Source organism: Spodoptera frugiperda, chromosome 4 (genome assembly GCF_023101765.2).
Source record: "Spodoptera frugiperda isolate SF20-4 chromosome 4, AGI-APGP_CSIRO_Sfru_2.0, whole genome shotgun sequence".
Taxonomy (NCBI): domain Eukaryota; kingdom Metazoa; phylum Arthropoda; class Insecta; order Lepidoptera; family Noctuidae; genus Spodoptera; species Spodoptera frugiperda.
The window spans coordinates 12,286,915-12,309,025 of record NC_064215.1 but is presented as its reverse complement, the minus strand read 5'-3'; the positions used below and the strand labels follow the sequence as shown (position 1 = coordinate 12,309,025).

At 39.0% G+C, this 22,111-nt stretch overlaps 1 protein-coding gene across 1 annotated transcript in view; it reads left to right on the top strand.

Moving 5' to 3' along the window:
* LOC118272430 (frizzled-2) overlaps positions 1-22,111 on the top strand; it is a 156,307-nt gene that overhangs the window by 38,121 nt on the left and 96,075 nt on the right. Inside the window, exon 3 of the mRNA XM_050707996.1 lies at positions 18,948-18,978. The gene's annotated coding sequence lies outside the window, so the exon portion shown is untranslated. The remainder of the gene's footprint in view (positions 1-18,947; positions 18,979-22,111) is intronic.

The window sequence follows — 22,111 nt, the reverse complement described above, 5'->3', positions numbered from 1 at the left end:
GCAATGATTATGAATGGCTAGAACTACAAATGCTTCACTAACGCAACTTAACTTAAGCTCGCTTTGCTTATATGTATTGGCAGTCAGGTAATATAGACGCAAACCTGCCAAGTGTCGGGTGTACCAGCTCATCCTTTGTCGATAAACTGATATTTCCATCGAGTACTGGCACCAGCGTGATTACCTCTGTCCCCCCCGCACCCCGCACCCCTCGCCCCGCAGCCGCACGTGAGCCCAATGGCCTTTATGACTTTATCATGAGCCGGGATATTGAGCCGACCTGCCGGGATTTATCCGCCAGGCCGGGACTCCAGCCGGGACTCCGCGTAATCTGCCTCTAATAATGTTGCGAATATCTCGCTTTTTATTAATTTTCTACTTAAAAGATTTCACCGCGGCGGATATTACAGACGATGCGATTTATGTAATAACTTTTTGAATTTCCACGGGGAAATTTGGCCTGGAGGTGTGTTTAAATGAAACCTCGCTGCGATGTCAGCAAAGTATTGACCTACATGTGTCAGCTCCAAGCCGGTCCCATAAGTGAAATGCAAAAACATTACAACAAAAACCAAAAAGAAAAATTAATGAAATAAACAAAATAACTGCAAAAATACTTCCAATAAATAATTAACCAAACACGTGTTTATGCACACTTTATAACTAAAAATATTGAATTAATTAACACAACAAACACGTTCCCAAATGACCAAACTGCCACCGTTTACTTTACCCAGACACGCAGGGTCTCCAAAAAAACGAATCCTCTGACACCTCGAAAGTGATTAGATGATAATGAAATGTGAACAAATGTGTGTTTGTGTTGTAATCATTATATTATATCGTGTTAGAGGCGCCCTCTGTCGGATGCTGAGGTGAGGGAGAACGCACGGTGCAAGCGACCGCTCAGGTAACACGGTCGTCTGCTAATCATGTATCAGAATTATCAGAGTTTATTTTATTGCATTCATTTGGGTTGAACAACTGATAGATAAAGCGTTTAGCTAAGGTGTTCATTATTATTGATAGTTACTAAAGAAGTAACATTAGTAACATTTATTTCAATAATGTTAACTTCTGGGTGTAGACACCGTCCGTATAAGCTTGACTAAAAAATCGAAAAACTGAGCTGATTTGCACTAATTTATACAATTACGGTATTTTAGAAATCTGTAACATCTTACAAACAATAAACCTAAATCAAACTAGACTAAAGTTTTTACTACATATCAAAATTACCAAACATATTTCAAAGCTACCTACTACCTAAACAATCAAAATATTATGGCACACAACTCCAAAACCGAACAACTCGAAAAGTATGCAAATACGAACGAAAAAAAAAGAAGTTTGAATGAAATGAGAGGCAAAAATTCCAGCCAGTTGATATCACGGGCCGGAGGGACATAATTTATGTGCTCAATCATACAAGACGTATAAAAGTGTCCACCAGAATGTCGAGGGACACTCTCATGTCGTTATCTTCACGGCGCTAATTAATTAATGCGTCGACAAATATCTTCGAGTAAGATACACCGAGAGTATTTATTTCATGACTAATTCACGTCGTATAAATAAACAACGTTATGTTTGTTTTTTCGCTAAGGGTGGCCTAAAATGTGGGGCATGTTTACTTGACATATATATGTTGTGCTATTATACCCATTTAATACATAGAATCCGACAGTATATAGAATTATTCATTGCAATTCTTAACTACGTGTTATGACTGAGAATTTTCACGTAGTATAGGTATCCGCTTGTCCCTAGTATCTCTCATTAACTAGACTTTAAAAAATACCTAATTATAGTCGCTCAAATTGGTCTTTAAGTCATTATATTTGATAGAACTACTCTTCAGGGTGGCTTTTTTAAGGTATAAGCCGGTAAACGAGCAGACAGATCACCTGATGGTAAGCAATCGCCGCTGCCCATTGACACCCGAAACACCAGAGGCGTTACAAGTGCGTTGCCGGCCTTTTGAGGATTAGGAATTTAAGGGTTGTACGAAAGACTGGAGAGGAAATATTGGGCCTCCCGTAACCTCACTCACACTACGCAAGCTTTGTTTCACGAGTCTTCCACTTTATTACATTAGCATACATAGACAGATACGCTATATCTTTGATTTTGACAAAACACGTGTGAACTGTCACCGAAACCTCACCAGCGCTACTAGACAAACTTCAATGGAGACGTGTAACTTAATCAACGTGATATATATATCGCCACAGATTAATTAGCGGAACATTAAACGACGCACAATAAAGGCGTCGTGTCGGATATCACGGAACTCTCTCTACTAATTACACATCTGCCGGCCTGTCTGTCCGTCTGTCTGTCTGTCTGTCTGCTTGTTTTATATCGCGTTCGCTTTATTATTAGATGCTGTTTGCTAGCTTGTATTGGACATTCTTAGACGTCTGCCTTTCTATTAGGATAATTGATTAATCCGTTAGTTGGTTTTGACTTTGTTTCTTTTTTGGAACATTTTGGTCGTTGTTGACTGCGTCGTTTGTTGAGATATATGTGAGACTTTCGGCTTTTCTCGATAGGTTTTCACTATAAAACTCCCTAACTTTACTATTTACCGGAGACCCAATTTTCCCAATACCTAATACCCCTAAAGGCCAGCAACGCACTTGTAACGCCTCTGGTGTTTCAAGTGTCCAAGCGCAGCGGCAATAGCTTACCATCAGGTGATTCGTCTGCTCATTTACCAGCTTATTCCATAAAAAAACTATACTTGTAACCTTTTTACAATTCAGATTTTAAAGTGAATACAATTGTAGCAAATGTCTTACTATACTGGACTTCGATCCCTCTGTCCAATGAGTATTACGCCACTCCAGCGCCGACACTAACGCCATTCTAGATCATTGTTTATGTGACCAGCACTTGACCCGATATTACACTTTGTTTTTGCTCGACAAACTACCATATCCGTAATGCAACGACATAAGGTTTATTTTATTCTAGCATTCAGTGGAATATTCAGGTCAGATGTGAAGGCCAATTGATTATATGGGACGAGAGTTTAATTTCCAATTATCGTGACATGATTCTTTTATTTCAATGTTGTGGCGATGTATTGACACATAGATACAGGAGAATTGAATTAGCATGTTTCTATTTTAAAACGTTTATTCTTTTGCATGATCTCTATTGGAGGAAAATGGGAGGAAAGGTACGTAACGGTATACGCCTTAAATAACTTTTCATTCAACAAACACTTATCATTTGTTTTACAGTATTTTTAGTACATAATATACTTATTATGTACATTAACACTACTCCATCTTACCACTTGGAAGAGAATCAAGCGAGAATAACTGTACTTAAGTGACAAGTTACCATAAGGTCCACCATCGTTTCCGAAATTGAACCGATGCAAGGCATTAGGGCCAGCCGGTGTCCTCACCATCCGACAATATTGAGAAAAAAACTCACATTTACTTGAGTTTTTGTATTACTTATGCACCATGAAAAAAGGTCTTTGCAATATTTATAAAAATGAACGGATGAAGCAAGACTTAGATACCAGAAACCTGACTAAATAATCACTTTGAAATTAAAGGCTTAACAAGTAAAGCAAGCAATCGTCTCGCCCCAAACTTTAGCTTAATGCAATAGGCAATCAATTAATTCGTGCAATCAATCGCGGTGGCTAATTATCAAGGCGACACGTGTACGGTACGGATGCGGCGCGACCACGGCGCGACCACGGCACGGCAGCGGCGCGGGCACGGCTAACGAGGGCGGCCGCTAAAGCAATCAGCAATCAGCGAGCTACGTGCGGGTGAGCGGCGCCTGTGTAGCCGGAGCCGGCAATGTACACACGGCCGCACATCCATCTCCACACAACCAATCTATCTTGGTCTCGCTTTGTATGACCTCTCTGCACATTCAACGGTCAGGTTATACTGGTTTTGTATAGCTTCTCGTGTAGCCGTGTGAACACTGTACACTATTTATTAGGGAGCTCGCATTTTAGATTCACGTTGGAAAGCTTCTCCGTCCTAGTGAATTTTCGCCTTCTGGAAAGGTTTCTATTCGTTTTTCTCGGAGGGTTAAGTAACGAAATCACTCGTTGTAATAATTTGACTACATTCTTACAGGACGTGTATTTAATGATAGTGATAAAGATAATCATTTCATCATTAGATTTTTCATTTCAATATTAAAATTCACATTTCCTAACATTGCCCTTTTTTCTTTATAGGCTTTTCGTGTCAACCCTGAATAAATGTTACCAGCCGCTACTAATTCTCGGAAATATACAGACTGTACTGCAGTGGTGTCGAGTTGACGGGTGTCGCATGCACTTCTAGATCAGGTCGCAATGATAACTGGACATGCCTGGACTGTATGGCGCCTTGTGACACCACATCGCTACCTGATTACTCCTATATTTAGTTTTTTTATTGCTGAATAACATGACTTTATACAAATCCGTTCATTGTTCCTATGGGGAAAATGATAAGATAACTTCAGACCTTTTGAATTTGGGAAAAATCATTCAATGGCTTATCCCACTTTGTGCGAGGCTAGCGGGAGTATTTTTTACTGACTAAAAACCACCCCTTTCCTACTCCTGCTTTTCACTCCGGTAGTCCGCAGTTCCGGAACTCGTCAGACCTATTCCATAGAAAAATATTTCCTATGTTCCTAATGGAACTCAAAATATCATTGGTGACAACTATGAGAATGGTTAAAGACAGCTTGAGAGATATGCTAGTATCTGTACTACAACTACACTTCTGACACAAGTAATATTGTCAAGGTGGAACAGCATCAATCATTCCTTACTTCCCAACACTTTCCAATAACAAGTCCACTGTCCAGTGCTGACCAGTCACCACCACTCGAGCACGCCCACAATGACTGGCAACACTGACATCACTTCAGCCGTGAACCCTAACACAATATTTGACTTAAACTCGAAACAGTCAATACTAGCCATGAGTTCAAGTAACTCTCAAGTACTAAGATTTGGCTACGTCACGTTCGTCATCCTTGTTCATCAAATCGAGTAAAAAATTATGCATCTTCTTTGTATTTGTGTCATTTGGCATAATGTATCAAATTCAAAGTCAGCCACTTTTGAACTTCAAAATCTATCTTCTATCTTTTATCTTCGTATCTTAATCTGATCACTTCAATATTATTTATTTATTGTTTACTTCATTGTTAATGCGTGGAAACTTGGTCATTACTAAGCTTAAGGCAATAGTATCTCTCCTTGTTTCTTAAGTGCGTCCCTTTTTTAGGGTTGGGAGCCAAATGGCATCCAATGGAACCCTTATAGATTCCGTCATTTTTTGATTTTTCTGGCAAGAGGGAGTGTCAGACTAACTTACTAAAAACCACCCTGTTTCTTCTGCTGCTTTGAGCCGGAGCCCCGGTGTTATATGCGATTTAACTAGACCTTTCTGAAACGGAAAGATGAAGTTTTGATTTCTCAGTCGTTTTGTCTAGCCTTACCTTATGCTGTTACCTTACACTGTAGGACGCATTACTTTGCAAGTTTCAACCAAATTTTTGTACAAACAGTAAAAAAATCAACATTGCCTGTTTAACCAAACTACATTCACTGCCGCACTTATATCGAGAGCTACACTAACAATGTACTCGGAACATCAGTTTCGATGGAAAATTGACAAAAAATTAAAACTTCACATCACTGTGATGTTTGTAATTCGTCACGCGACAGTTTAAAAAGCTCGCATCACACCACGCACCACTATTGGTCAAACAATTGTGGACAAATGTTTGTGGTGCGCTCGTCACATGTTTGTATTGGTGCACCGTGCGTGGTATATGGTACTGCAGTACTGTGCTCTCTGCTACTGTTTGCATTTGTTTTTATAACTCGTCTGTGGAATTAGGGTGACTCCCAGTTTATGTTGATATGTAATTGTGGCGCGGTGCTGGGTGGCATCTCGTGTTACTTCGCTGTTTGTCTGCTATGTCGTTTCCAAATTTTGTTGTGGTTTTCAACTGATCATACACAATCTGTGTGTCCAACCTCATTATTTTGTCTCAATCGTTGGTTTATCATCGTCAAAGTAATAAGATTTCATTGCAATTTCTAAAATCGTCAGTAACAACGTGGAATCTTGAATGTTGAGTTGTGATTAAGAGTAACTAAAAATCACGGTTTGCTCACGTATTACTAATGGAGAAAAGCTTTACTAGTTTCGAGTCACAGAGGTACTCTTCATCATGAGCAGCGTGCGCAGACGCGGCGAAGTCGCGCAGCCTACTAATTTTTAGTTAATTTAGTACGTCTCACGAAAGTTATCATAAAAATATAAGATAAAGAGTAGTTTTAGAAGAAAAATCAAAATCTCCGCAATGCAGACAATCAATTTGAAAAGTAGCTAGACAATGAGATCACTTGCTAAACAAACAATGTGTGTACTTTGCACCGGCGTCGCTGGCTCCCACAATTACCCAATAACGTGGCTGTCACCGGCAGCAGTGATGGATGAGTATGGATGATGATGGCCACCGCCGCGCAGCGCCGCGCCGCGGATGTTCGCGTCGCCCGCCGCCGGCGCATTAACTGATTAACTTGTTCAAGGGACATACTCGGCATCAGGGTTTTAAACACTGGTAAGGGATGGAGAAAATTGTGAAGGTTTTGGCAAGGCAATACATGTCTGAAATAAGAATACTATAATGATATAAAACAGAATCCTTTTGAGCTTTCATTTACGTAATTTAGAAATGTAATGTTCACTTGGTCTTATGGTTTTGGCATTACTAAAAGGATATTGACTAACAGAACTGAGGTAAATACCATTTCAAGCTAGTGTAAGAGTATTACCGATGATAAAACCTCATAATAGCTCAAAGAACACAAGTAAACCATTGAACAGTTTACATGTAGTGCAGTAAAGTGTACGAGTAGTTGCAGTTGCATCGCACACACCGGTCACGTGGTACAATCACAACACACATACCATTGCAGTCCATTTTCCCTCACAAGTTCAGGAGTCGATAAACCTGTCAAATATAACTGGCCAGTTGCTTGATTAAACAACAGAGAAAACTGCAACATAAACGCAACTCTATCTTCCTTATTACATGGTTGTATTTTGTTTGTGAGATGTGTGGCGCTTGTGTCGTTTTGTGGCTGTGTAGTGGCAGTCGAAGGTGTGGAAATAACAAGCGAGGCAATGTTGTATATAAACTGTGGACTCAATCAAAACGTTGGCTTCTGGATCGGGGTGGTGTGTGTAGAGCGATGGTGCTCGTAGAGGGGGACTGCTTATTCTTGTTAGGAAGTAGATTATGCTATTAGTTAACTTGGAGAGAAGTAAGTTTGTAACTTCAGTTTGGTACTTTCAAAACTAAATCATAATGTGCGATAGTACGACTACCAAGAAAGCTTTAGCAAAAGCTTTAGCAAAAGCTTTAGCAAAAGCTTTAGCTACCTCATAATCAACTCAGAATTCTATTTGAAAGAAAATAATAATATTTAAAACAAATTCATTCATGCATTCCCTCATTCAATCATTAATTCATCCATGCCAATGAATAGATTACTTAGGCCTCCTAAAGATTCTTTCCTATCTAACAAAAATTTAAAGAAACATTTTTATTTAAGTGGCGATTGAAGGCAATAGATTCATATCTCACAACGAACCATTTTTGACGACATAAGTTTACTGACTGGCTGACTTCCTAACCACTAGCCCTTACCTGTACAAACACGTGTAGTAGTCAGACCTTCTCTACAAATGATGCGGTCTACAGTGAAATAGATGTCCGATACGGGAGCGATCTATTTGCGGCGGCGGACGGACGCCGCGCGCCGCCCGAGCACGCCATACATATGTTTACACCAAGATTCCTGTACGCTGCACCTATACGAGTACCGCTGCAGTCTTATACGTACACCTTAGAAATATGCGAGTCACATTTGCTGGAGTGACACTGTCTATTCAGAGCTAGGGCACTTTGTGTATATAAGTATAGGAAATTGACTATACGGGGTCGAAATAGTTAAAATATCTGCTTAGGAACTAACTTCCAAAAAGCCGGCAACGCACTTGTAACGCCTCTGGTGTTTCAAGTGTCCATGGGCGGCGGCGATTGCTTACCTGATGGTACTACGTCTGATCGATTACCGGCGTGTTTCATAAAAAAAGGAAATGAGATAGTTTCACTAGATCATCATTATCATCCAGACGACGAAGATTTCTGGATCCGAATATAGGCCTCCCTCAAGAGTGTATAAAAAAGGACGGGGTATGAAAAATAAAAATCTAGATAGTCCGTCATTTAGATAATTAACCATTAAATGACTCTGAGTACGGCGGTACATCACTATTTCATCAGCAATAAGTTAATGACCTAGTTAACAAAAAGAAGAGCACTCGTGTGCCGTCATTTATTGCCAACGACTGGCGTCTAGCACGCTAGCTCTAGGTTCAATTTACTAGTTGACGTAACAACCTGTTACACGATGTAGTTGCGAGCGTATTTATTTCCCCAGTAGCCAGTAGATACTGAGATAGCGATCACCAATCAACAGTCTCGGATAACATCTAACTTAACACCAGTAACTTGTAGCGCCTAAGTAATGTACCCGCCACGCACATTACTTAGGGTTCCACGGACACGGGCCGAGCCATCAACTCCAACCAACATTAAAATGTAAATACAATTTGATATTTTCGCAAGAATTTACGCGCAATAAGACAAACATAAACATATTTAGCAATAACATTAAAACGCGAATAGTTGCAATACACGCACGCATCCGTCGGCCTGCGCCCGCGCAGCACCGCGCCACTATAAATATATTCCTACCCTCGCCACGGCTTCCGTTCACTACCAACAATAAATAAACACACCAATTTAGACTCTATATTGTATAAAATTAGACATAAAATAAATTGTTTGTGCTTTCTAAAATGATTCCACAGTCAAAACATTAAGATTAAGAAAAAATACAGGAATATTTAAATTTTAAATATCATTTGGAAAATAATGTTACTGTTGACTCTTGACTCCATCACTTGAAATTAAACCTTATGGTGAAGTTGTACAGTCCAAAATGAAGTAGTAATTTTTTATGTTGTTTATTTGAAGTGAGGTAACGGGTGTCGATGTATTCCTCTGTTTGTATGCAGAGACATGCGCGTGCGCATCTATCTGTCAGAACGATGGCTAACGTAAATATGATGTATGCCCACTGCCGGGTATTGTGTGGTTTTACTTCATAACATAAAAATGTTAATTTATTTCCTACTTGAGTACCAGTTCCTTCATACATTTAAATATGGGTAGTATTGGGTAGAGTTTACGAGAATCTGATATCTTTATCTTATCTTTGAAACGACTAGACTGTGTAATTAAATGGATCTATGTGCTAAGTCTGGGTAAATGCAGGGTAGCACGAAATGCACAAAACTTGCAGCACAAGTACTAAATACAAATTCAAAATGTTACCGACATTTAGCATTAGCGTAGAAGTCCTTCTATAGAAATAAGATTTAAAAAATAAATAATGAAAGAAAAAATTACCTTATAAGAGGACTGTTTAAAAAAACGAACTCTATCTCCTACATACAGCAAGATCATCTCAATAAAAACGAAACAAAGACATGACCGTACACAAAGCAAGGAAACACACAAATAACATTTCATTAAGTGATTATAGAATGACAGATGACAATAATAAGGCCGGTTCCACACGAGGCGAGGTCCAAGTACCGGCCGTGTCAAGTGACAGTAAGCAAGTGTTAAATGATGGATGGGTGGCCGGCTCGCGGTGCCTGCTAACCAGCGGTGATTGATGGCAATTGAGGCTATTTGAGAACACTCCAAAGGGTTTCTGATTGTTTTTAATATTGTACCTCGTGGGAGTCGAACCTACTCATCTCCTTGTATTTCATCATCATAAATCATAGTCTCGTTACTAGCATTACTATGATTTACTCAATTGAAAGCGATTCAAATGTATATTTGAACGTTGAAAGTATTTTTATATGAGTATATGAGCTTCAAAGGAGAAATAAATCAATGATTTCTGTAATGTTCGTCTTTTATGTTTGGTGTTTATTTCTGTAAGTCTACCTCTATGATTCTAACGATTTCCTTTTTGATTTTAATGGAATTATAAATATGTAAATTAACATAATATTACGCCCTCGTCCAATGACACTAGTCAGAAACTAAAGCTTCTACAAAGATCCTCATACGATCTTATTTCTAACTTCGAAGGGCCTGTTTCACAATATCTGGATAGACGCTGGATCTCCCAGGTATATTTGGATTAAGAACGTAATTTGTATAAACTATTTGTCGCATAAGTTTATCGGGCACTTATACGAAGGTGGAAAAACAGTCGCTATACCTATAGAATGTACTTAATCCGATTAATAACAAACGCTTAAATTACAAAAATAATATCAGACTAGAATCGAATGGCGAGTAGTTACTAAAATCTGTCAATAACATTTCTTTAAAACAACATTACAGGAACACTGTACAGTACAGAGTACTGAAAAAGCAGTAAATACTGAAAGAACAACTGAAAATGGCGCGCCCGTTGACCCAGTAGTAACGAGCATTGTTCCTAACTCCGGCCCAACGCCGGCTGCGGAACAAAGGCGAATTCAATAATATTGTGTTTTGTTCACATTTTTATAATCACTAAAGAAACATGTCAACTGTTTTAATGGAAAATGCAAGTGGACTGTGGACAAGAATCTTGGTTCACTCCGTGAGTTAGACAAAGTATTATTAAGATTTTTTTAATTGTCAAAAGTAACATATAAAAATAGATTGCACGATTGATGCGGCGGCTTTTTTTAAGGCGAGGAAATCATCCAGTGTCTTCTCACGTCTTGGACGAGGCGAGAGGGTGTGTCAGACTCTTACTGACTAAAAACCACCCCGTTACTACTCCTGCTTTTCGAGCCGGAGCCCCGGTAACCCCGCTAGGTAGTCCGCAGCTCCGGGTCGGCATCAACCCTACTGGGCCCTATATATGGTGGTCTGTGGTGCGGTGGCTGGACAACCGACTGCCACGCTACGTATAGTGTGAACACACAACAATTTTTGTAAACCACAAATTGTTGTTTCGGGTCTAGGTGTAATGTGTATGTTTATAAACGCACCCACGACACAGGACAAAATCCTAATGTGGGGCAACTTTATTTAAAAAAATATCACGAAAGGATACAGGCTCTGCTTAATTCTTTGGTAAATGAAATGTATACAGATAATAAAAGAATTACATTGACTATGTTACTTAACCATTACAAATGCGAGCAAATTATTCCCCAGCACGCTTACACGATGATGTGTAAACGTCCGTTGGATCAGCAAACAGTCGGACTGAGGCTCGAGCACTGTTTGTGTGAACTGTGTGTGATTGCTACTGTGGTACAGCACTTCCAGGGTAGAAAGTTAGGAAGAGAGAGCCTGTACTGAGTTCTCTGTTGTCAGTCAAAGTTAAAGTAGTACAGTCCACTTAAGGTATGTTTAAACTACGATATAGAAATATAGCACTATACGCAAATCTAAACAGTCAATTTTGTGTCAGGAATCATAACCGATATCTCTTTCCAGGCAATTACGACTGCATCTACTGAATATACGAAATATTTTCATACATTGCGAAACATCGTCCACTTTTCAAAATTATACGAAAATAACTCTAAAACTAAGCCCAGATTTCTTAACGAGAATGCATTAAATCTAATATAAATTCATATAAAATATTGATATTTTAAACACACTAACACAAATCATAACTCAGTATAAATAAAGATTAATCCGCTGGCACAGTTTACGCGCCGGTGGTGCGTTTAGTCGCGGGATCGCGCGGGCAAATGTCGCGCGATCGAGAGCGAGCGCTATAAATATAACGCGCGGATTAAGTTATTAAGCTGTCTTGACGCGCGGCTGTTTACTACGGGCCCACTGTCAACACCAGACTTACATGTCGACAGACTATTCTGGAAACCAGATTGCAATAGTATTTAAATAAATAAATAATATTTTAGCTGAAACTGATTCGAAGAAGAAGAACACTAAGAAAAAGTGTAACTTGAAAATGTGTTCGTTATGGTGTTACTTTTTTAAGGGGTTTCCCCCTTAAAAATCATAATGATGACTTTCGTCATTCAATGACATCTTCCGCCTTGGGCGAGGCGAGAGGGAGTGTCAGACTCTTGCTGACTAAAAACCACACCGTTCCTACTCCTGCTTTTCGAACCGGAGCCCCGGTAACCCGCTAGGTAGTCCGCAGCTCCGTTTCGTTATGGTGTGAGGTGGCTAATAGTTTTACACGTATTGTGTATAAGACAATTTTGTGAGAAAAATCTATATAACTAAGTACTTTTTATAGATACAACAGTAGTTAAACAAGGAATCGCAATAGAAGCATATATTTGAGAGGGACCAAAACTTGCCATGAGTCTTTAGATACTTTATGAAATAAAGTTGCACTTCCAGAATAAGTCTCCAGCATATGAATCACAGCGTACCAACACAACGATTAGGTATTTAATTCCGAGCTTAACCCCCTGCCTACCCGGGCAGCGCAGGCGTGAATATAGCCGTTTATATTAATCACGGCTATTTCAGGCAATGGCGCGCCAATTAGTAATGTTGGTGATGATCTCCCGATGGCTGGGATGTGAATCGAAAGTATTACTGTATTAGTATACGATGCGACATCTGCCGGGAATTAGTTGCAGTTGAATAGTGCTGCTGCATTTATATCGGAAATATATTTTGATAGCCGTGTGCAATTGGGTGCACAAGTTAGGAAGCTGTAGTTTATATGAATAGCCTATCAATGTGTTTGCAGTAGGTAGAAGTAAAACGTTTAAAGAGGTGAAGATGGCAACACGAACCTAACGAACCGTACCTTTACATTTCATGTCTTAATACTTATGTTTCTCTTTATTTCATGTAGTTGTAGAGTAAATAGACAGAAATCTTTGAAATTCATTCAAACAGTTTGTAAGAATTCATTAATCACTCTATGCTATAATTTTTTTGGGACAAGCCCAGCACTACCGCTGCATCTCCTGTAAGCCAGGATCTACAGTAGATAACACCATGAAAACACCGGAAAACTGAAGTCCGGTGCGTACTAGAGACATGAATGACTGTCTTGGATCCCACAACTAAACAAATCTGAAGATATTATTAAAAGAGAATCTATGCTATCATATTATCATGAACCATATTTTAATTTCTTGCGTCTTTTCACATACAATAACCTCGCAAATTCATACTACAACATTAACAAAATCACGCCCACGCCATGTACAAAAAAGGCCAGAATAAAACGAGTGTCATTTTACGCACAATTGCAGCATCTGCTGAGGAATCCGATATTCCATCAGTTTACAATATAAGGCGGGCCACTCCCGCCACTTCATGCCATTGTGTCGCAGCCACAGATTACACGTAACGACTAACGTCTCCGATCCTCGCCGGATTTATTCAGACGGACAGAGTGACAAGTCATAAGAGCTTTATTCTACTGTGAATGCGACTTAATGCCACGCAAAAAATCTCGTTTGACGTGTCGGAGCGTATTTCCACTGTCGTTTAACGTATTTGAATTAAATCACGTTTTTCAGAATGTATTTGAAGACACTTTATTTAATAATATGCATAATATAAATGCTTTTCTTTAATATCATTTAATAAGAATCCATAGGCTACAGTTTTGTTTATAGCTGTTTACCATTGAATTAAGTTTAGCGCATCAATAAAGTAAACATCAATCAAATAAGTTTAAACACAAATTTCAAACGGCTTAGATTGTCAAAAATAAGTATGTCATTTATGGGATTCTGTGTTAAATGTTATAATAGAGTTCCAATGGAAATACAGAATCTGAATGAATCAAAATTTAAACTATGTATTAAAAAAACGTTATGTAGACAAGCATACTACAAACTAAATGATTATATAGAAGATAAAAATGCTTGGAGGCAAGCTGGTCCGGCTCCACAGGATAACTAATAAAACGTAGTAATATAACCATGTTATTTCGATGTATTCTGTACTTTATACAATTATTGTAAATGTGAGAGCCCTGTAATTAACTGAAATCAAATTAGACTAGTAGAATGCATTTATGTCAGCTTGGAGTTGTCATGCTCACTCAAAGGTCTCATTGGCGGTGGCACGGGCATTGGATCGCTCGATTCCCTGCAACATGGTTGAGTTGGGCGGTGCTGGTGTACGTGTCATGTTCGTGAACGGGCGCTGTCAACTGGGACTGGTCAGCTCCGGACTGCATTAATTTTTATTGTCCTCTAGGTTATTTTCTTTTTCTGTCACTTTGACTGTATATAAGTTTTACATTGTTCTCACATAGCTGAAGTAATCGAAACAATGTAACCAAGAATTGTATTGTAAATCTGATTGAAAAAGAGTAACCTATGGAGTTTCTTGCTCGTTCTTCTCCATAGGAATCTACACTTTGGAACGAGCAAATAGCTTCACCAGAGGACTGACCGACAGACAGACGTTATTAATATTATTATATTTGCTTTGACGTTCAAAAGTGCCTTCCTGGTCTATTTGAAATAAATGATTTTGACTTTGACTTTGACTTTGCTTACTGATAAATCATTGAGCTTAAAGAATTATCGTCCCGTCCGTAACAATGGACACAGCGTCCACTAACAAAGCAACGCAACACAGTAGCGTACAAGACGCGCGGAGAATGGGCCGCCCTAATGCGCCAATTGTTTGCCGATACACCGTCATAATGTTGTGACGTACTTACACTCCCGTGATCCGCACTATTGTGGCGTCAGGTAGGGCTGCCTTAACATTTATTTCATCTTATTTTACATATTTTTATAATAACTATCGTGAGACATACTTAATTGACTAAAAATCACGATTGTTGAGAAAAGCTCTACTAGTTTCAAGTCACAGCGGGAGTTTTCATTATGAGTAGCGTGCACAGACACGGCGACTTTTATAAATTTTTGTTCATCTGATTTTGTTTTAGAAATGCGATTGGGAAAGTTCAGCAAGTAATAAACTCTCCAAATTCTTTCATTTTAATACTGTACTGTAGATACTGGATATTAATTTTAATAAAATAATCACCAAATCAAAATAAACTTCAGAAAATGACATAAAATAACTATGAAATTACAACATTAATCGGGCTTTGATCTCACAATTATGAAGATTTGATCGATTCCCATCTACTCGCGGTAGACGGAAATTGAGCGAGTGATCGCGATCGAGCCTCAGCTCTGTCGACTGTTACTCGATTAAATAAAGTCGTTTGAAAGTTGTTATCGCCCCACCAGATTAAGGGGAGAACTGATGTAGGTCACTGGGCTACAGGAAAGAACATCAACGTTTAGCAAATATTATGATTCGGAATTTTAAGAAGTTTTGTTTGTCGAAATTCATGATGCTAATGTTGAGTATAAGGCTATCGGTGCCTCCCTCCTCTCCCTGGAACTGATAGATGTATATAAAACCGAGTAGAGGTACCAAACACGGGCATAATTCTGGATTTAATTATTTCATACATATCGAAAAGTAGCTTTACTATAACTCTCTGCTCACCCTTACAATAAGAGATGCAACAAAAAGCTAAAAGACACGTGATAAAAAGTTAAAAAAAGTATTTAAGGAAATTCCACTCCATTTGAACAACGCGAGCAGCGCGCCACCCCTGCCGTAAGAACAGTGAACTTAATAGAATCGACGCACATTATAGAATTTGTGCATTTAATTGAGTGTGAACGAATGAAAGGAACAATTTGACTCGGATGACGCCCTTCCGTGTCAGATGACGTCACGTTAAAAGCTTAGTGATGTTCATTGTGAACAAATTGACGAAAATACATGATCCGTGTGTGGGGTAGCAGATTGTTGTGTTCACATACAACAATGGCGTGAAATCATAATGTAAAAATGGATGTTGTTGGAGGCCTTTTATAAAGGTGTTGCTTTGACTGAGACGATCGCAGCCACACAACTTTTCCTTCTGTATCGTAAATTCGCCGAATCCGAGACCTTATTACAAATCATACGAACATTTCGCTCTTTATACAATCCAATTGAATTTAGATTTATATTTGACAATCTTACTCCATAAATCCTGGAAAATTTCCAGACATTTTCCAATAATTTCCAGCTAAGCTCTTTCGGATTTCGTTTCATTGAACTGAACTATGAGCATGACTTATGACGCGGAACGTCGCGTCGGTTACCAAACTATGACGTCACACGCCACTCGATGCAGTTCTATAGCCTCGTCTGCAAAGTTTACTTCTTCTAGAACTACTCAATAAAACTGGAAAAGCAATAATACTAACATTTAACACCCTAATCACGATTCCAACTCTTAATACCCTTAGTACGAGTTATTTTGACGTTTAAAGTAATGGAAACGAGAGCCCGTTCGGCGCTCTGATTGGTTGGTTTATTCGAGCCCGCCAATCAGAGTGCCGAACGCGCTCTCATTTCTATTACTTTAAACTTGTACTAAGGGTACAGTTATTAAAAAAAAAGCCAATAACGAACAACGGACAATAACAGTTATTGTAAATTAACAAACACAATAAAAATAAAAACAATTGCACGCCAGCGCCACTCGTTATTGTGCAAATAAAAATAGCACATTCCCGGCCCGCCTTGGGTTCACTTTCGTCGCTTTAAAACGAGTTTTAATTTAATTCCATTGGAGTTTATTATTGTGTGATATAATAGATTAGCGTCGGAGCTGCGATCACATTAACTGTGATTGTAATCACGTTACTCTGTTACTTTTTGAGTATTTGTAAACATACACGCGTGTCACTTTCAACAAGATTATGTTCTGTTTTAATTTAATGTCAAAGTTAGCTTTAACTTGAGTCTTGATCTTTTCTCGAAGAGTTCCTCCTGAAATCTCCAAACTTCAGGAATGTATACTTGACACTGTATTCAATGATACTTAAGTGATGATCGCTAAAATCTCTAGAGTACCTAATATACCTTAATGTAACATTAGAACTGTTAATTCTTAAGTACTAATGTTAGTGTTAGTGACCATATCAGTTTAAATACTTATATACCTTAATAATGTAATCGTTGAAACGGGCAGTAAAACACTTATTATTTAGAAATGACTTTACAATCCTGAATATTCGGCCAAAACGAAATCTATTTCTACTAATTACTTGTTCTATCCTCGAAATAGTAGCTAGAACAAAGACACGTCTGTACTAGAATAGCAGACTACTTACTGTCGTGTGCTTGTGCGCACATAATGTTTGGCTATAAATCTGCGCAATGGCAGCCGGACCCGGAACCCGGGTGTTTAGTGCGCATGCGCCGCACCGCGCTGTCAATACAGGAAGCGGTCGCGCAACCGCGTTACGACCAACACAGCTCCTGTGACACACGGGCTGTTGTGGACAGACAACATGGAGGCAAACTCAATTAGACGTCATTATATCTATGTCAAGTTGATTTGTTCCTGGGAAGCACGGTACAGAGGCGCAAATATTGTCGTATAATTCAAAAGTTCCAAATTGGTTATTTATTGTCGTTCTTCGAATGAAAAATCCAATTTAACAGATGACTAGAGTAGAATTTCGGTTTTCAATCTTAAAAACCGAAATCCTTTACCTTTACCTCTGGCACTAGATCGTACCAAAGACAGACGTCAAAGGGACGCTCAGAATAAGTTTAGCTACCCATCGCCTGGTATCGTGTGTCCCATCTAATATAGCGGGGCAGGGTAACAAGCGGCAGCACTAATGTGTCTAATTATTGTGTTTAGTGTAAACATCGTGTAAACGCTGCAATTGCCCCATTCGCCTCGCACAGGACGTCGTTACGCGCCTCGTGCGCCGCGCGCCAGACCACCGACCACGAACCAATGGTACGTCGGATCTATTAGATGGACACGCATCTTGTCTAATGATTATCTTGACAAGAACAGACATCAGACCTACACATATGAACTCTAGTAAGCTAAGAAGAATATTTTGTAAACAATCTCGCTATGTGCTGTAGTCTGATTCGCGCATTCAATTCCAAAACGCTAACTACTTTTTCTAGTTGACCTTATAGATCTATTCATAATATTATGTAATAACAGTGTTGTATTTACGTTCAATGTAAATCATCATGTGTATATTGTATCTTTGCTAGTAATTAAAAAACATTTTACAACACTATTTTTGTGTCCAGTATCACAAAACGCCAATCAAACGAAATACAATACACCTTCAGCACAGTCTTCTAATCAAAACTATTCCCTATTAGGAGTGTCCGTACTCTAGTATTTGCCATTTGTTTAACATTGTTACATGTTGATCGTGTCCTGAGAACGTGTCTGGGTGGTCTGTCGCTGGTGTCTGCAAAAACCTGGCTACATTAAAGTTTCACGGTGGTCGGACAAGTTCTGGTAAAACAAAAACTTGTCATAATATCGACAATGAAGACACTACGCCTCATTTAGGACATGTACTGTATATTTGTAACATACCTCTCTTAATTGATTAAAATTGTTTGTGAACGTAAACTTAGTTCTCAATTATAATTATGTTAGTAACAATATTTGGCTCTAGTTTGTAATCTCTCGGGTGTTTAAAAGTAGCTCTAAATCAAAACTTATACACAAATAGCTCTATAAGTACGTAAATAGAAAATTTAATAAAGAACAAATTACATACGAAGTAAAGGTTTGAAAACATTTGCTCAAACATAAAGTTCATGAGAAAATCACTTCTAATCGTATAGCAACTTCAATCTCTATTCAATGAACATTACATTCATTGATACAAGCGCAGCCAACATTCATTCAATCCCAGTACACTAATATACCAGTACAGCAGTACACTACACTATCATCCACAAGATTAACGGCTCACCTTCAATCTCTGAATAACTCCGCTTATCTCTGACTAAATAAATTACTCTCGTTCCAGATAACTGACATCGACGTCTACGCATCAACTGGTGAGTTTTTATCCAAACACATTAATATTCATTGATAATAACCTTATCAGTATCTTAATTAGTAGCCAATCAATACTAGTCTTTATGCGGTGGAGATAAGAGTCGTGTGATGTAAAGATGTGGCGGGAAATGGCGGCCACACGCAAAGTTCGCGTCGTTGTTAGTAAGAGTTGACACGCGGTGGGCGTAGTACATGCTGTGCTCACATAGACCAGGTGCTGATGTGCAGACCCGATGTTCTACCTATACCCAATCCAATCACTCGACTATAGAGTAAATGTGATTCCTGATCCGGATCTGCGGACTACCTAGCGGGTTTACTGGGGATCCGGTTCGAAGGGCAGAAGTAAGAACGGAGTGGTTTTTAGTCAATAAGAGTCTGACACTCCTACCGCGTCGCCCAAGGTGGGAAAAGCATTGGATGATTTTCCACCTTTAAAAAATACCCTATGTGATTGCTAGTGTTACTGCGAACCCATCTTGTTACCAGAATAGAACTAAAATGGGTACTAATATGTGGTTAACCAATCTTCAAAGTCACAGTAAAGTCACCCATCAATAGTTCACTGCTAGTGTATGGGCTCCCTTTAGACTATCCATAACAAGATTTGCCATAGCAGGTATCTATGCTTAGCAAACGGATTGGAGATCGTAGTTTAATAAGTTCAAATTTATCAGAAAGCGCAGCCGAACAGCAGCGTAGTCTGTCATAACCCTGTGAAATTCTAAAACAGTTCCAAGTACTGTAAATGATATTATTTATGGCCGCATATGTCCCATCTACAGTAATTGCGATCTATAGCCAGATGTGACAATAGTTAAGTTGGCGACTTGGCAGGCTGCGCGGGCGCCGGCGTGGGAGGCGAGCTTACATGTAAATAATAAACCAATGATTTACCCACGTGCCGCGGGCCGCGGGTAAATGCTCGCTAACTAGCCACTACTTCATGCTCCGTCTGGACATTTATTGTGCTGTCGCTATTCATAGCCCACACCCGTACTATACTACATAGTACTAATTACACAAAGTACAGGTATAATACAAAAATCAAGAAATTTTGTGAAATAACTAGCTAATAGTATGTTCTTAGCTTATTTCGTACCTTATACGCAACCACTTTTGTGAAGACTACAAAGTATTTATAACCCTTTGCTATATGATTTTCACACATTTTTTTTAATCTTACCAATTAACCTGGTATCTTGGAAATAATAATCATCTTAATCTTCAAACCTTCAAGAAAAGAACGTACTCCTTTTTAAAAGGCCGGTAACGCACCTATGACTCCTCTAGTGTTGCGAGTGTCCATGGGCGGCGCTGATCGCTTACCATCAGGTGACACGTTTGCTCGTATGCCACCTGTTCCATAAAATAATCTATATTATAATGCTTCTTTATATTTATTTCTGAAACAAATAAGGTTAACTATATTCCTCTAAAGGTAGAGAGAGTACACTGCGATGCGCGGGCGCCAGTGTGGGCGGGGCCCCTACCATTGTAAGTACTGTCGCAGATGTAGGGCCATGTGTGTGCTGGATAGAGGTCAGGAGCTTTTGTTGGAATTGTTAATGAGATGTCCCATTAATCCATATACTCGTGGTAGTGGTACTTACATACATAAAGTGTGAAGATGATTCATAATATGATTTAAATGAAACTACAAGTAGTACTCGTTCACAGAAGCATAATACAACTAAATATTTTAACGAAACCGAAAATTAAAAGATATACATTTTCTTTTCAATTTATCATTAAATTAAACACTTGAGTATCAGACTCCGGATTAAGTAAAGTTACAATATCTATCTATTCTTTATATTATCGGGATCACTTGTATATCTTAAATAATTACAAACACAATCAATGGCATCTCGTACAACTAGCAAAATGTTAGCACAAACTGTTCCGTGTGGTCGTGTAATGTCTCTAACGAAATTAATTATTTTGACTAATTCAACTGCTTACTAACGAGCCTTGAATAATTTACATTCGCTCGCCTGACAATAACTATTAGCGTCAAGCAACGTGCGCGGGCGCCGATGTGGGTGCGCTTAAATAATGCACGAGATTTTGTCATACGCGCCGATCGTGGGCGCACAAACAATACTCAATATGTCTGCGAAACTGCAGCCCTAATATAGAACCTTCGGATTTTTGTTTTACTCTTAGCTATTGATACTTGTTGAAGTAGTTGTATCTCGACTTAATAGGTTAGTATTATAATAACCGCCCACAATCAACGCACAATCACTAAGAGATCGATTAAAGTAGATGAAGCGAAAGAAGTATGCCAGAATCGTGTCATTTGCAGTCCCATCGTCTCCTCCTCCTTACCCCATTGGGAGACAGACAATATGTATAGGTATATAATTATATGTGTAGCTACTGAATTAACAACTTATTATTGCGAAATTTCCTTAATATAATAAGTCACGATCATAAGCAACTACAAAAAGGAGATGCCATAATATTAGTGTGCACTGTGACACAAAAAAATCCGTATAATGTGACCGCTGGATGGAAAATAGGGAGAGGCATGGTTTGTAACGGCTCGTGGTACGTCCGTAAAGTGTCACGCATTATGTTAAAGTAAGTCTAGTTATGATATCCTTTTTGTAAATTTCCTTCATGGCCAGGACATTAAATATACCTGTTTAAGTTTACAGTCAAAGAGGCAGAAATAGAGTTACTAACCACTACTTAGTACCACACCAAACCGTTCACCTTAGTAATGGTTTTCCCTAACACTAAAATCTAAATGTAGATGCAAATGAGGTTCTATGCACGTACAGCCGAAGTCTCATAAAGTTCTGTCGGAGACGGGACATGGGAATCGTGCAGTCTGCGCATGACATCAACTTGTTCTTGGAAGCGAGGAGTCACGGACACACGGAGCCACGGGGGCCGGCGTTCTGCGGCCTGACACCAGCCTCGTCATGTTTTCCTCAGTAGGTACCAGTATGTTGGTATATAGGACGTTGGTAAATGTGTCAGATGCGAATGGTCTTTGGGTATATGTATGCGAGTGACTTAAGGATCCAGTAACTTCATTGCAAGATTAATTATTATGTTATCGGCTTACTCATGTAACTGTTTGACGAGGAACTTGATTAATTTCAAGCCATGCTAGAG